We start from the raw sequence: 5,178 nt of genomic DNA, 5'->3' as shown, positions 1-5,178 counted from the left end.
AAGTTAAAGTGCACATTTTGTGCATGTGCACGCGTGCGTGTGTGTTTGAGTGAGAGAGAGAGAGAGGGGAGGGTTGAGCAAACAAATGGTAGGTGGAGCCAGCGAGAGAGTGAGAGAGAAAGAGAGAGAGAGAGTGAGAGAGCAAGGGAGTGAAAGACAGAGAGAGGGGGATGACAGGAGATGTGGTTGTTACCACGGCAGCAGAGTGGGACAGATCTGAGATGGTAAAAGAGTCCTTTTTTTATTGTCCCTCCCTCATCCGGCATCCATCCATCCCATCAGCACCTGGAAAACAAACTCTTGCTTCCTCGGGCTTCCTCATTGCTCCTCCTCTTCATCATCTTCATCACCACTACGCTCCTCTTGAGCCGTAAGTAGGATGAAAACTGCTCCAGATACACCGCTGACTGCTGAGAATAGAATAGAGGGAAGGCTGGAGGATAGGGACCGAGCTGGAATGTTTGGAGAGTTTGGGAAGGGGGGGGGGGGGGGTGTCAAACCCAGTCAGGGCGGAAAACTTTGAGGAAAGATTGACTTCGAAATGATGCTGAGATAAACTCAGGACAGAATCATGTAAGAGTGGACCAAAATAGCCAGAATGTCGAGTCTGACCATGTGTGCACGTGTGTGTGTGTGCACGTGTGTGTGAATGTGAGTGGTTGAGGTTGACGTAATCCAGCGGTATAAATTAGTGATGAAGTTCTGTGTTTGCTGTTAACAGTGGTTAATGTGAACACACACACACACACACACATGCACACAGACACACACACACGGGCATTTAATTTAGGATCTCTTCATCAATTTATTGTGAAGCAAATGTGCGTGTTGTTCCTATAATGGAGGAAAGTTAGTAAGGGAACGAGGGTGTAAACAGACTTTAGTCCTCACAACTATAGTTTATCCACATCCTCTACTAATCAGTCCTGTAAAACTGCCCTTTTCTAACTTTTTTCTGGGAGGTGATTTTAAAAATCAGGCTGGAATTTGAATTTCACTTATCAAAATTCCATATATAAATGAATTCAGTCCAGGTCAGGCTCTGTGTGTGTGGGTGGGTGTGTGTTAAATGTCTGGGCTGGGAGTTTCCTGCTGGAGATGTAATTTTAATGACTCTTTTTAGAACATTTGTTGGGCACTATTTTCAGCAGTGGATGAATTCATTGCAGGTTGTCTATGTGGTGGCAGGAAGAGTGTGTGTGGGACCCACCGTGGCCTGTGTGTGTGTGTCATGGCACAGAGGGTGAAGGAGAAGCTTCACACCCGGAGCAGATGCTGCTCCTACAACACTTCAGGACGTTCCTGTAATGTGTAGTGGTGGAATCTGACCTTGGCATTGGGATTGAAAAAGGGCAAAGAATAGTTTTGGTTCAGTTTTGTCGACACAACTGGAAACACCACGTGCACACACTGTGCACGCTTAACTGTACATGATGACTGAAGTGATCTCAGATTTGGCATCTTCCGGCAGACTTTGGGTGTTGGTTGTGGATCAATCCTGCCGTGAGTGCAGGCTCCTGAGGAGTCCCCAACCTCCGGTATGAAGGTCTGTTTAAGCAGCCAGGTGGCAGCACCAGGTGTGTTTAAGGTGCGGAGATGTTTACTGACAAGCGTCTGGATGATGACTGCTGTGAGGAAAAGCTCTGAGATGAGCAGATCACCCAAGACGTGTCTCATCCTTCATCAATGCCAGCAGCAACATGGACCAGGAAGTTGTAGATTTGGATGGAAAAATGGTTGAAAAAAGGGCTAGAACGGAATTTCTTCCTCTCTGTGTGTGTGTGTGTGTGTGTGTGTGCACACGCTTGTGCTTGTCCTACAGTAAAGTGCTCACTGATGGTCGTCTAATGGTTTCACACAAACACTCAGACTGCCGACCATGTGCTGCGCTTCATCTCTCTCTCTCCCTCGATCTCCCCCTCTCTATCTCCCTCCCTCTCTCTTTCTCCCTCCCACCCTCCCTCTCTCTCTCCCCTTTCTCTCTCTCTCTCCCTCGATCCCTCCTCTCTCTTTCTCCCTCCCTCCCTCCCACCTCCCCCTCTCTGCCCCTCTCTCTCGCCCTCTCTCTCACCCTTTCTCTCTCTCACTCCCCCTACTCTCCCACCTCCCCCTCTCTCTCACCCTCTCTCTCCCACCTTCCCTCTCTCTCTCCCCCTCTCTCTCTCTCATGCCTTTTCCCCGTACCAAAGTTTCCACTCCATCAGAAACACTCTTCCTGCTCCTGCTGCTCCCACAGCACTTTCTCCGTGCGGTTCCTGGATTAAAGGAGCAGTGCTGCTCGTCGCTGTGATCACCGGACCACTTCGAGCAGCTTCAGAACCAGTCCAAATGAAACAGAACTAGATAAAAGGAGTTGCCAGCGTGACGTTTTCCAGCATTTGCACAACTGCCGACGGTGACTCTGAGAAAAAGAAAACAAATCGCAGCTGTAAAAAAAATCTATTAATATTTTAGAGCAAAGCGCATCACGTGTGAACATCAGTAGGGATAAAACAGCTTAACAAATCTAAAAATGTCTACATTAGCACAAAAGCCAACTTTTATTTGTCTTCATTGGTCCATTTCACAGTCTAAACATTCTCATCTTTATCCAAGGCTCATTTCCATGTTCATAATTCAGCTGAAATGATCTGATATTACAGAGTTTCAATCAGCATTAACCAGCTGCAACACTCAAATACTCACAATGAAGGAAGCGCAATGAACTATAGCCCCCCCCCCTTCTCGCCAAAATCAACAAAGGGTACAGGAAGGGTCAGCAGCAAGCAGAAATATCCCTCCACATATCTAACGTGCATGCAGAAATACCTGAGGGCAGCAGGGATTCCTCCAAATGATGGAGGCTTAACCCACCCCCAAACAAAAAAGGCGTATTCATCACATTGGGCCATGAATGCAACACAGATTTATCAAAAGCAAAACTCATACTGGTCAGTGGCTCTCCCATACTGGTGTCAGACCACTGTTACTCTGGGAAGAGCACGGGGAAAAGCTCAGCAAGCTGGAAGCCCCACGGTGGAGCGCAGGACATGATCCACGTGAGGCGCAAAGTGGACTGATCTGTCGAGGGGGAGAGAGGGAACACAGCTTTTATATTTAGATGGGGGAGGCTGTAGCACAGGTGAAGGACAGCAGGACAGACGGAAGACGAGAAGACAAGCAGGCGGACGAGGAGGATCAGCAGTTGCTCCATACAGGAAGTAGCAGAAGACAGACGCTCACCATAACACCAAATTAGATAGAAAAGAATTAATGAAGAAGACTAAACCCAATAAATGGACCCACCCTGAGGGGGGAACATGAAACATGACAAACTAAATGTGAGCCAACAGAAGAGCGCGGGAGAGCAGGATCCTAGAGAAGACCAGCGGCTGATTCTCTGCCTCGTTCCTCTAAAACATCAGCGGATTTTCCCATGTTATCCATATTATGTTTTAGCCGTTAACGGCTTCAACTCCTCCTGCTGGGGTTCAACTTCTGTGTGTTGTGATTCAAAGCCAACAGAAGGAGAAACTTTTATTGCTCCCACTGTGGGCCTTATGCAATATACCTGCAACAATAACCTGCGTGTGATGAGGACTGCTTTCGGTGGAAGCTTTATTGTGGCTGGTTTATTGAATGAAAAACGCAGAGGACCCATCCGCTGTCATAAAACCCTCCTTAATAACCAGCGGCTTTATATTCCCGCTGTGAGGCACGTGTGAGGAAGCCTTCAGTGAGACCACTGTTGAGAGGCCTGGTTCTGAGGCGGCCTGATGTGCGCCATCCCAGCGTACAACAGCCGTGACTGCTCCTCTGCTCCGCGCGCGTTCCCCGCTACTTGTTGAGCACTCCGAGCGCGATCGATCGTCCGCAAACAGGAGCGTTTGTCTTCATCACCGCGCACATGAGTGGAAGGAAGACTCAGTGGTGTCATTCTTAATGTAAAACAACAGATGTTGGACCATGTTATTGCCTGGAATATCGTCCCTTTTCATTGCAATTAAAGGTCAGATTCCCGGTAGAGGCATCCCGTCCCCCTCCGCGACGTTTTTTCCATACTCCTACCAATCATTTCGTATCCCTCCTTCACCCTCAATCTATTTCTCTTTAGCTACGTTCCGTGTTTTTGTTTTGCGTGCACATTTTCCTGCTTGTTCTCCCTCCATCGTTGATAGATGGAAGCCCTGAGCCGGTCCCCTGTGCTCCGTGTTTGCCTCACCGTCTGCTTCTTTTGTGTTTGTGTGTTTCCTGACAGGATGGCCATACATGGACACAGAGAAGGGACAGACTAAAGCTCCCCGTGTCACCTCCTAACATGAACCGGACCACAGTGAAACAAAGAGAGCGATGAAGGGAAATTAGAGAAGTTGGAAAGAGCAGGCAGAAGGGAAGCGTCAAGAAGACGAGAGAGCGTCCACGGCCGAGGGACATTTTGTCTGTTTTGCAGTTTCAGGAGCCATCATCACAATCTAGCAAGAGTTTGAAAGCAGAGCCGCAACAAATCCGCCAACGGAGGGAGAGATGGCGGGAAAAAGAGCGAAACACAGACATGGAGAAAGAGAGGAAGCTGAAGCTGCTGGCAATTTAACACTTCCCTACCCAGATTGATCTCTTCTTGTCTCTGTTTGCAAATCCCTGCAGCAATAAATCCTCAAAACTGCAGAATCATTGTAATGTCCATGTGGACCGTGCTCACCGGAGGCTGCTGACAGTCCAGGACGCCGCCTTTCCTGTCAGGGGGAGGGGTTGAGCTTTGAAGTGGATCACCTGGTTTTTCAGGAGAAAAGGAAAAAGAGGAGCGAACCAACAAGCGGCAAAGCAATTACCGCGGCTAATTCTGTGTCTTCAGGATTTAAACCGGCACCTCCGGGGACGCCTTGCAGGCGCTGAGGAGCCCTGTTTTGTGTTGGAGGAACGTCTCCATCCAGCACACAAACAAAAGAAAATCAATTCAGCAATCAAAGAAAGAAAGGACGGACCACACTTGTGATAGAACATGGTTCTACCCCTAGATCTTCTCTGACCCCCCCTCCCTCCCTGTGACCCTTCATCCCCACATCTTTCCTCCTCAGTATGTCTGACCGCCTCCTCCCTCCTTGCCAGTCAGCAGAGGAAAATAAGTAAGCAAGGATTTAGTTAATGCACTCACCACAGCTCCATTAGTTCAACCTTTCCCGAGGACAAGACCCAAGCAAG

The sequence above is a fragment of the Takifugu rubripes genome, chromosome 3, assembly GCF_901000725.2.
Source record: "Takifugu rubripes chromosome 3, fTakRub1.2, whole genome shotgun sequence".
Lineage (NCBI taxonomy): Eukaryota > Metazoa > Chordata > Actinopteri > Tetraodontiformes > Tetraodontidae > Takifugu > Takifugu rubripes.
This window is presented reverse-complemented; position numbering follows the sequence as displayed.